Below are 12,532 nucleotides of genomic sequence, written 5' to 3' on the forward strand. Positions count from 1 at the left end.
TATTTTTACTCATGGTTATAACGCGAAACTTACTACTGCGTTATTCACCTAACTACAGGCTTTTCCGATGGAAGAATGTAATATTAAGGGTCATCGATAGCTGGTGAAACGAAAAATGCTAATTGTTTGGGAACAACATAAGTGAAGACATTACACCTTACTTTGTGCCAAGGGTATACTTTCTCATAAGATACTGACCTTACTTTTCCTTAGTTCCTCACTTAATAAACTTAATGAACCACTGTTTTAGAATCCTCACCCAAATGCACAAGCACAACAAGTAATCGACAAGAAACTCTGTAAATTCCAATGTGTTTTAGCAAAAGAAGCAAATTTTAAGATAATGACAAGTGAAATATGTAGGTTTTACTCAAAATTCGCCAGTCGTCACACTTCTATGAACGTTAAACATGATTAACAACCCAGGCGAAAATAAATCGCTGCGTTATCGTCGAAATACTTTTTGGATACTAACCAAACCAGAGGCGGCATATCTGTCTGAATGGTCACCATACGAGAGTGGTCGTAGAGGGACCCGGCTTGATATACTACTGGCCATTAAAATTGCTACAGTGACGTGCTACAGACGCGAAATTTAACCGACAGGAAGAAGATGCTGTGATATGTAAATGATTAGCTTTTCAGAGCATTCACACAAAGTTGGCACCGGTGGCGACACCTACAACGTGCTGAAATGAGGAAAGTTTAAAAACGATTTCTCATACACAAACAGCAGTTGACCAGCGCAGCACGGTGAAACATTGTTGTGATGCCTCGTGTAAGGGGGAGAAATGCGTACCATCACGTTTCCGACTTTGATAAGGGTCGGATTGTAGCTTATTGTGATTGCGGTTTATCGTATCGCGACATTGCTGCTCGCGTTGGTCGAGATCCGATGGCTGTTAGCAGAATATGCAATCGGTGGGTTCAGGAGGGTAATAGGGAACACCGTGCTTGACCCCAACGGCCTCGTATCACTAGCAATCGAGATGACAGGCATCTTATACGCATGGCTGTAACGGATCGTGCAGCCATGTCTCGATCCCTTAGTCAACAGATGGGGACGTTTGCAAGACAACCATCTGCACGAACTGTTCGACGACGTTTACAGCAGCATGGACTATCAGCTCGGAGACCATGGCTGCGATTACCCTTGATCCTGTATCACAGACAGGAGCGCCAGCGATGATGTACTTAACGACGAACCTGGGCACACGAATGGCAAAATGGCATTTTTTCGGATGAATCCAGGTTCTGTTTACAGCGTCATGATGGTCGCATCCGTGTTTGGCGACGTCGCGGTGAACGCACATTGGAAGCGGGTATCCGTCATCGCCACACTTTCGTATTACCCGGCATGATAGTATGGGGTGCCATTGGTTACACGTCTCGGTCACCTCTTGTTCGTATTGACGGCACTTTGAACAGTGGACGTTAGATTTCAGATGTGTTGTGACCCGTGGCTCTACACTTCATTAGATCCCTGCGAAACCCTATATTTCAGCAGGATAATGCACTACCACATGTTGCAGGTCCTGTACGGGCCTTTCTCGATGCAGAAAATGTTCGACTGCTGCCATGGCCAGCACATTCTCCTCTCACCAATTGAAAACGTCTGGTCAATGGTGGCCGAGCAACTGGCTCGTCACAGTACGCCAGTCACTACTCTCGATGAACTGTGGTATCGTGTTGAAACTGCATGGGCATCTGTACCTGTACAAGTCATCAAAGCTCTGGTTTACTCAATGCCCAGGCGTATCAAGGCCGTTATTACGACCAGAGGTGGTTCTGGGTACTGATTTCTCGGGATCTATGCACCCAAATTGCGTGAAAATGAAATCACATGTCAGTTCTAGTATATTATATTTGTCCAATGAATATTCGTTTATCATCTGCATTTCTTCTTGACGTATCAGTTTTAATGGCCAGTAGTGTATTTACAAAAATTTTTAGTGTACGCTCCAGTTTAGTACGAGACTTCCGCTCCAGCGCTCGCCATTTCCCCTGTCGCGCCCGCCCGCAGCCCCCACCGCTACCGCTTTCCTCACGCCTGCTCTGCCATCTACGCATCTACCTGACGCAGCATTCTGCGCAGACTCTTTTGTCAGTTTACGGCAACCTGAGGCTGGGGCACTTACAAACGTAAGAAAGTTGCACTGCGCCGGAATTGCCGTCTATGAGTATCAAGGTATCTACCTCCGACAAAACCTAGTACAAGAGGAAATGTAGAAAATATAATAAATATATATGCAATAAAGTGCTAATAATTCCTTTGGATGCGCAACAGATCTTGATCTAACCTCTTAGAATATAACAGGTTCTTGAAAGCTCTGTATGAGCAATTCAGAAAACAGCCACCTCTCATGTACCTGATCGAATTGGTAAGTAAGCTTTCCAACACTATAACACTGATGCGAACTCACAGATCTTTTTGAGTTAAGCACATAAATAGTTATGGAGGTCATCAACACACTACAACCGTGAGAACCATACAAATTACTGTTAATGAAAATTATACAGTGCAGTCGTACTCCACTATGCAACATTGACACCACTTGACTTGTTACTTAGGAAATAACAACTTTGTACTTGGCATTAAATTAATTAGTTAACTGATCCTACTGCTTAATTGCAGCACACATGCATTCCAAAATGTATAAAAGGTTCTACAGCTAGTTATTTTAATACAGCAATTGTCATCTCAGGTCAAAGATGTATTGGTAACTATGAAAACAAACAACCGTTATTTACATCCTCTGCAAATAAAGTTTAAATAGAGGTCAAAGATGTATTGGTAACTATGAAAACAAACAACCGTTATTTACATCCTCTGCAAATAAAGTTTAAATACAGTCTTTCGTTCCGAATCGGAAGCCTTTCGTAAGTAAATCTTTATGCACTGAATTATAATTGTCCAAATATTTAAACAAAATTATTGGCTCTGAGCACTATGCGACTTATCATCTGAGGTCATCAGTCCGCTAGAACTTAGAACTACTTAAACCTAACTAACCTAACCAAGGCAGGATTCGAACCTGCGACCGTAGCGGTCGAGCGGCTCCAGACTGGAGCGCCTAGAACCGCTCGAGCACAGCGGCCGGCTCCAAATTTTTTAACTGTAACTCCAATCTTACTTTTCAAGAGATTATGTAACTAGTTGACTTTGCGTCGTTAAAATAAGTCTCTGATTTCTTTCTTAAAGACTCGACATTCATTTATTTATATTATTTCGCTGACCTGAGCGTGTTTGCTCTACTTGTTATACGCCAGATCATTAACCTTTCATCCTTCATTATTATTTTTTTCTTTTCAGAGTTCAAAATTAGATTTTAACTTATTCAGAATAGTGGATAAAATGATAATTGGGGGACTTGGTTTCAATTTTAACGAATCCGATTTTAGAATCAGATCTTTGCATCTGGAAATGATGATTTGAGCGAGTACCACAAATCTTATCACGGCACTGAACCGGTTAGAAATTAGAAGAAAAAAAAGCACAAAATGAAACCTACGCGCCAGCATCACTTTCAGGCTCAACTTACAATTAGGTGTTGGCTTCTCGCGTACCTACTACAAATATAATAGAATGTAACTCGTTAATTATTACTAGAATAATGGTAGTAGTTGGATTTCATGTCTTCTAATGGTTCAGTTAGGGCAAGGGAATGCCTATAATTGCGTCACTAACAATGAATATTGGCTAAATAGACTTGTAATCATAGTTCACTTTCCGTCAGTTTGGAAAAACTTGAGAACAGTCCTCGATTATTGAATGATCCACACTACACAACTAGTTATTACCTTGTAGTAACCCCATCCTCCACAAATCTACAGAAATAGCTAACTACCTTAGAGTATGCTTATCCCAAAGTCTTCAAACTAGACAAAACACCCAAATCGTTTGGCGTGTGCAACAAACTATCACAGGCAACGAAAGCAGACCTCCTCAGGCACAATGGCTGACATTAAAACTTTCATTTACTGTCATGACACAAAAATAACAGTCTTCAAAGTAATACAGCGTACCAGCAACGGTACACTAAGCACGTCGCTCAAATATTGCTTGACGACAGGTCGAGCGCAAAGCTACATTCCAATAAAATTCATCAAACAGTGAAACGTCCCCTTAGAACAATTATAGACGACTGTGCTTAACCTGACACACAATATTATTTAGCGCAACGCAATCTGACTATCGAAGAAGATCCCTGCAAAGGAATGGCCCTGACTAACATTAACCTATGCCTTTCACAAATCACTTACCTCACAAAAATCTTCGTTACTGGAACTACTGCAATACAGAGAGCGCCACTACTGCCAGCTAAATAAAAGATTCAAACTACTGAAGGCACTAACTACTGATAGGGATAGTTAGCAAATGAAAGATATTAATAGAGAACAAACAATGTATTTACCTTAATAGTCATAATATATATAGCAGTTCACGATAAATTACAAAACTCCGCCATCTCTCTCCCCACATCCACCACTGCTGGCGGCTCACCTCCAACTGCGCAACGCTACGCGCTGTTCACATCCAGCTGCCGCTGCCCAACACTACAATGGCAGACAACAATGCAAACTAGCCACAGACTGCACACAGCACAGCCAGTGATTTTCGTACAGAGCGCTACGTAACGTTGCCAATAAGAAAACATAAACAGCCTACTTACATAAAGAAAACATAAACAGCCTACTTACATATCCCCCATGCTCCCCACAAAAAATTTTACAAAATATTTTTGGGCAGTGGCCAATAATGATTTGATAAAATTTTTCATAAATACAATAACAAAGAAATCAAATGCACACACTTATTGATACAATGTTGGTCAAAAGCTAAAATTTTCTCACAGTCCATAAAGACAGTCCTGATCATTCATCATAAGAGTAAACCTACAGTTTGTTTTCTCAAAGTCTGAGCAGTAAAAGACAATGCACACGGAAGTAGTGGATATCCATGCAGTCGTGAAGAAGTAGTGTTGTCCTTCCAACGGAAAGACTGTGCTGACTCTTGACATGCTGACAGGTAATGGGCCACAACAGAGAAAACCCACAGCAGAGTCATTCGACGTTTTGAAGAAGATTGGTAGGTAGGTCATCACAGAGCAGACCCACTGTAGTCCTGGTAGAGATTGTGGTATTGGTGGGCCACCAGAGGTGCAGACCCACTGCAGTCCTTGTAGAAATTGTGGACAGGCCCACTGTAGTCCTGGTAGAGATGACTAGCAGCCATCTGTTGTGACTGTGCGGGTGCACAATCACCAGTGAAGAGTCTTGCAGATAATATAGCAAGTCCATAAACCACCACTCGTGCACTCACAAAGTTTTTGGAATTGTCCTTAGAACCAGCAATGCTGTTATCCAGTCCCTTGCTGAATTATTAACACATGTGCAAACACTATCAGTCCCTACTTCTCACATATTGTCCATATACTATGACCAACAGAAAAGTGTGCAGTGAAATGGAACTTACAAGTTAATAATATGATGAACTGGTGTCAATTACAATTTTATAACATAAGAATACAATTACAAAGGTACAAAATACATCATTAAAAACATAACAACACAGATAACATTTGTAGTACAGGCTTTACAACAGAATAGAAATAAACATATACATCAGTGTTACAGGAATTATAACATAAGTAAATACATAAAGATCAGAATAACTTTCGAAACATCAACTTCACACATGAGCATTAAAACAAAACAGAATAAATAATGTCTCAACATCTTTACAAAGTAAATATCATAGTATCAGAAAAATTCTACAACATAGCTCTCATCAGCTAAACACGTAAAGACAGGAAACACACAAATACACAAGGGTACACAGACATATAGAGGGATGACACCAAAGGAAAGGACAGGGTTTGTTTTACTGCAGTATTTTGCATGGAGATCTCCCTTTGTTCATCATTATTCCCAAAAGTCCTATCTAACCCTGCTTTCTGTATTCTGTTCACATCCTCTGTCAAAAATAGTTTTTCTCCACTGTACAGTATCCCTTTTTTTCCCCCCCAAACCATTTTCATATAGCTTCTCAATACATTTCTTATAAATTCATCATAGTTAGTTTCTTATATAGTCTACTCCTCTTCAGCTAACTTAAATCTACTGAGCTCAGATATATATATACCAAGGGACGAGGCAATGCAGCATCACATAAAACAATTAATATAAACAGCAATGAAAAAAAACGCAGATTTGCGAAGCAAGCAGCATTAAGAAATTAGCAAAGCAATTATAATATTACAACTAATCTAAGGCAATGTGCAGCAAATAATAAAAATAAATCATTAGTAAAACTGGCTTAACAGAATAATACAAAGTAAAATTCAAAACACTTTGCCTGGCAAACAGCAGCAACTTATACCTAAACATGACATAGCTCAAGCAGAAAAAATATTACAGTAAAAACAACGATGCAGATAAGGGAAATGTATATTCACATCTTAATGTCTATGTAATTAAAGTGGTGCACCACAACAACTTATTGTAAAAAAAAATATTACCATGTACTTGAAAAGAAAATTATGTGTTACTGTTACTAGTTCCTTGTTATTGTTCTTTCCTTTCCAAGTGCTCCTTTTTTTAAAGAATGTGAATCATAAAATAATTATTTAATAGATATGTTGACAGAAAGTGTTCACATTAGCAAATGCATTTTATTTTATAAAAACAATGCTGCAATGCAGCTGGAAACCGGATATCAAATGAAATAAGCAATTATGCAAACCAAAGCATAAAAATATCATTCAATAGTCATGAGACATTTCATAAGTTAGTAGAAATTCTCTCAACTCTCGTAGAAAGACGCTTGTCATAATCAGGTGTGCAGATGTAAAAATATTTCTCGTCATTTCATTAGGCATTTCAGTAAATATCATAAATTAAGAGCTCCACAGTGTAATCATATGTTTTCAAGTTCGACCAAGTCGTTTTTGCGATGCTTTCTACAAAGGAACGTCAATAGTGAGGACAATGGCCTCCCTCTTTTTCTCCACCTGTACCTCTGAAAGGACACTCTAATGGCTTTTTCTCAAGGCGGCTGGCACACCTGGCCACTCACAACGCATTACGTGCAGGTGGTCACAATGAAATGTATCATGGAAAACTTCCTTTGTAATTCAAAAATCTTTAAAAATAAATATTTTAAGTACAAAATTAATCACTCAAATCGTGTCCTGTAGCGCTAAATGTGCGTCTTGCTGTAAGATAATCTCTGTGGAAGTGTCGTAGTTATTGTCCTCCGAATGCTAAGTTCTGCAGAAGTCAATGTACTTACCTCATGATACACAAAAGTGAAATGCTTTGCATATAGATAACTTAGTTATTACGCTTATTGCCGTGATGAGGAAAGTACTGTGCTGTAACGTATTGTTGTCCTACGGAAAAGGCTGTCTCCTTGTAGCCATACCACAAAAGTCACCACTAAAACATGTCTCACTTTATAGAAGAATTCAGAAAAAACTGTGCAGATATAAAACAGATACACCGCAAAAGCAACATTGTAAATTGTCACGCATTAGCAGCGTCGTGATAAAATCGTGTAGCTGTCACATAAACTAACCACTGTGTCATCTGGCATTTCACAGAAAGCACCTCAAATCCAGAATCCACTCTCAAGCAAACCAAAATGTTGCATGAAAATCTCATTAGCAGTGCTGGTATATGTTCTAAGTATGTAAGCCGTATAGTCGTTACGTAATCGTGCAACTAACAAGCAAGAATGTACACACACAATAACACTGTGTCGTCTGTTCGCAATAACAATGCATTCGTAATGTCAGTTTAAATAAGTTCTCTTGGTTCTTGAGTGGATATTTAACTTCAAACATTGTTGCATAGTAACAGTTTCTAAGTCTGACAAGGCATACTAATAACGTGAAGTGAAAAATTTTATGGCAAAGACAAAGTTAAAAAGCAGATTATCTTTCAATAAACGGTTTTACATGTGAAATGTGGTGTAAACCTTTACTCTTCCTAGTATGCAGAGTTTCAACTTTAACGCAATTATCATGTGGTATACGTCAGTGAGGAGTGCTAAAATTTTTCTCAAGGTTAGCGTCTATGTTATTTTTCTCAGAGCCAGCCAGCGCACGCGGCTGCCTGCGGTGCGAGTCATTGTCTGTTTCTTTGTTGGCGTGTGTCGTTACTGGGATTAGGAGGCCTAACTTCTACAAATTCGCCTTGCCGAGAGGGCTCTGCTCTGTTTAAATCCCGCCAGTTGTGATGCAGTTCAGGTCTGTCGTTACGATCATATCATCTGTCGTCATGTCGGTAGATTCCATAGTTTCTTTCTTGTTGGTCACGTGGTGGAGAATTTCTCCCTGAGTTGTAACTGCGCGCTGGACCGTTGCGTCTGAAGTTATTCTGTCTCCCTTGATCATAATAGTTCTGATTACCATATTGTCTGTTTCTATGGTTGTCTCTGTGATAGTCATTACCGCGGAAAGGTGATCTTTCCCTGTAACTATTACTCTGCCAGTGGTTGTCATTCGGGTGGTGTCTGTTTTGGTCACGATTTACGTTATAAGAAGAGCCTTGTCGTGTATTATTTCTGTCATCGCGGAATTGTGACAGATGTGATCTGTAGTGATTGTTTTCCTGTTTTCGCATCCCGCGACTGTCTGTGTCAATTTCTAATTCTTGTAATAGTCCCTGAAAAGCTTCAATGTCGTCTTTGCAACGTCCTGCCAAAATAATATGCCGTAAATGTTCAGGTAGTTTGATTAAGCAAATGCGGATGAGTTCTGAGGGGCTGTATGGGTTTGACAGGTACTGATTCTTATGCAACATGTCTTCAAAATATTTCATAAGACTGGAAAATTCAGATTGTTCGAAACGTTTCATCATTATGATGCTATGTTTTACTCGGTCTTGTGTAGCTTGAGACCAATACGCTGAGAGAAAGGCATGATAAAATTCTCCTTCACTGTGACAATCGTGAATGACCGATCGCATTCTTACAGCTGGTTCATTCTCCAAATAGCCACACATAAATTCTAATCTGTGCTCCAATGACCAGTTAGGAGGAAAACAATGAGAGAATTGATGGAGCCACACTTGTGGATGAATGTCGTTGGCAGAGTTCTTAAACGTTTTGAATTTACGTGTAGTAATGAACAGCTTATAATCAAAATCATCATGTCGGCGAGTCGCATGTCGGTCATTGTTACGTCGTTTCGGCGGTTCCATCTCAAAATTCGGTGCACATTGCCAATTTCTTTCGTAACTTCCGAAATGCCCTGTGTTATTATTTTGTGGCTGTTCCGTATTTCTATGTCCCTCTTCCCATACTGGAGTGCGAGTATCCTCTGAAATATGAAATTTTTGCATTACTTGTGCCAGCTGATCTTGTACTTCCCGCATTTCTCTTTTGTATTGCGTATTAATTTGATTCTGACTTTGTTTGAATTTCTTAATTTTTTCATACTCTTCTGTGTCAGTGAAGGCTATGGGTCTTGTGTCATTCAGATCATCATCTACCTTTGTAGATAAGTTAGTGACCTGATCCGAAAGTTCAGCTACTTTCTCCGATAGTGAACACATTTCCTCAGTGTGTTTTTCTGAACCAAGTTTCAGAGTGTCCATTTGTGCTGAAATCGAATCTACTGTGTTCTTTAAGTTTTCCTGAGTTTTTGCCAGTCGCGTAACCGAATCGGTAGATGCAACTGAGTCAATTTTAGCCCACAAGGTCTCATGATTTTCATGAACAATGGTTTGCAGCTCTTTTATGGCTGCTTCGTGATTCTGTAATGCATTTTTATGCCGCGAAAAAATAGGCTGAAAATGCTCACAAATTTGTGTTTTTACGTCATTACAGACTTTTTGACATTTCAATTCAATGTTATGTAACTCAGTAGTTAAATCTTCACGTGTTTGTTCAAGTGTGGTGTCTAACTTCCGAAGATTTTGTTCCATTGTGTCTAACTTTTGAAGCTTTTGCAGTGTTTGTCTCTGATTTTGTTCCATTGTGTCTAACTTTAGAAGATTCTGTTCCATTGTGTCTAACTTTTGAAGATTTTGTCCCGTTTGTCTCTGATTTTGTTCCATTTGTTGCATTAATTGCAATAATAATGTATTAGTGTCTGGAATCTGTTTCTCTATGCTTTTTGGCAGTGCATTTTCACCGGCAACATTCACATTTTGACAAGCAGAAAATGTGTCTTGACTCATTTGAGAAAACGGTGAGGACGCAAAACCTGAATCTACAGTATTTGCAAAATTGTGTCCTATCATTTCGGATTCCTGAGGCAAGCTGTTGCCGACCGATCGATCGATAATGCTTCCTTGTTCACTACCTGTTTGACTGTCTGCACCATTATTTGCCGCCCGCTCCATCTCCCTATGCACAATTACCAAATTACTACTTCGAATGTCTGTTAATTCACTACCCAGTGGTGCTGATAAGCTACGCTCGTCGTCACTATAATTTCTCAGTTTACTTTGAAGCCTAGTGTTACGTTTTTCACACGTCATTATTGTCACAATATTTCACACGATAACACAGAAAAGCACAATTTGAAGAGCAGAAATAAGAGAACACATTAACATAGCACTGAAAATAATATCTAGTTAATTGCAAGCGCAGCTGCGAAATACTTGGTGCAAATCTACATGCATGCCACAACTGTCTTACTGTGCAACAATGAAAAACCACAACTACCAAGGAAATTCTCTCTATAATTACGCGCTAGCAATAAACAAAAGCTACACTAAATACACAAACTACAAGAAAAAATCAGAAGATTCCAGTGAGGTATCCTGGCAGGGTCGCCATATGAAACGTCCCCTTAGAACAATTATACACGACTGCTTAACCTGACACACAATATTATTTAGCGCAACGCAATCTGACTATCGAAGATCCCTGCAAAAGAATGGCCCTGACTAACATTAACATATACCTTTCACAAATCACTTACCTCACAAAAATCTTCGTTACTGGAACTACGGCAATACAGCGAGCGCCACTACTGCCAGCTAAATAAAAGATTCAAACTACTGAAGGCACTAACTACTGATAGGGATAGTTAGCAAATGAAAGATATTAATAGAGAACAAACAATGTATTTACCTTAATAGTCATAATATATATAGCAGTTCATGATAAATTACAAAACTCCGCCATCTCTCTCCCCACATCCACCACTGCTGGCGGCTCACCTCCAACTGCGCAACGCTACGCGCTGTCACATCCAGCTGCCGCTGCCCAGCACTACAATGGCAGACAACAATGCAAACTAGCCACAGACTGCACACAGCGCAGCCAGTGATTTTCGTACAGAGCGCTACGTAACGTTGCCAATAAGAAAACATAAACAGCCTACTTACATAAAGAAAACATAAACAGCCTACTTACAACAGTTCCACTGACTGTGCACTAGTACCGTTACTAAATCATCTAATCTTGCATTTAAAAAATCTGACTCCACTGATTACAAGCTTCTGAAACTTTTTCAACAAAATGCATGTAAAAACTCCAACTGTCTTGATAGTCGATACAGAATTCTCATAGTAAAGTATCGATAGTGACCCCCGTAAACATGTCTCGACCCACATACAGTAAAACAGCAGTCGCCTTACCGACTTCAACTCACGTACTTACTCTTCGGCAACTCTATAGCGACTAACTGCTTCTTTCCACAAAATCATAGCTGAAACATAATCTAGAAAAACACGGGCTGCTATCATTATTCTTTAACGATCCATGTATAATTTCTTGTAGCCAACGTTTCGTTGTATAACGGCCAGCTCGTTCAGGATGATTTCTGGCGCACGTTGCCGCTGTCTGGCACCGCAGCTTAGGCGGTCTTTGCCGCTTCTGGGTGGACACTAGTTCAGCTGGTTACAATACAGGTTTTACTAGGACATATACACACACACACACACTGACTTAGGTTTCAAGAAATGAAGTATTTCTACACCGTGTATCTGCTTTACATTTTGCTGCTGTCACAGTAGATTTAAACGTCCGCAGTGGTTAGCACACTGAACTCGCTTTCGGGAGGACAACGGTTCAAACTTGCGTCCAGCCGCCCTTATTTAGGTTTTCCGTGATTTTCCTAAATGGCTTGAGGCAAATGCCCGGATGATTCCTCTGAAAGGGCACTGCCGACATGCTTCCCCACCCTTCCCTATTCTGATGGGACGGATGTCCTCGCTGTTTGGTTCCCGCGCTCGAATCACCCAACCAACCGACCATGTTATTTACGTAACGACACGAAACTGATCAGAAATAATTTGGCACGTTACAGTGCGTTGTAGACTCATCCTGACCGTTAACCGATGATCCCCTTGTACCATATCCTGGACTCTGTCGACACTTGCATCACTTAGTGAAACCGAAGGCCTTCCACTGCGACCTTTGTCTCCAATTGACTGTATCCCTTCTGCAAGTCCGAAACACGTGGGCCATTGATAAAGCACTGTCTCCATAGGTGTGCCGAAGTTTAGGACCTTCCTGTTGCATTGTTTCAAGTCTGAAGCAAAATCTGATAGCACACAATTGCTCGAAATT

The sequence above is a fragment of the Schistocerca cancellata genome, chromosome 8 (assembly GCF_023864275.1).
Source record: "Schistocerca cancellata isolate TAMUIC-IGC-003103 chromosome 8, iqSchCanc2.1, whole genome shotgun sequence".
Classification (NCBI taxonomy): Eukaryota; Metazoa; Arthropoda; class Insecta; order Orthoptera; family Acrididae; genus Schistocerca; species Schistocerca cancellata.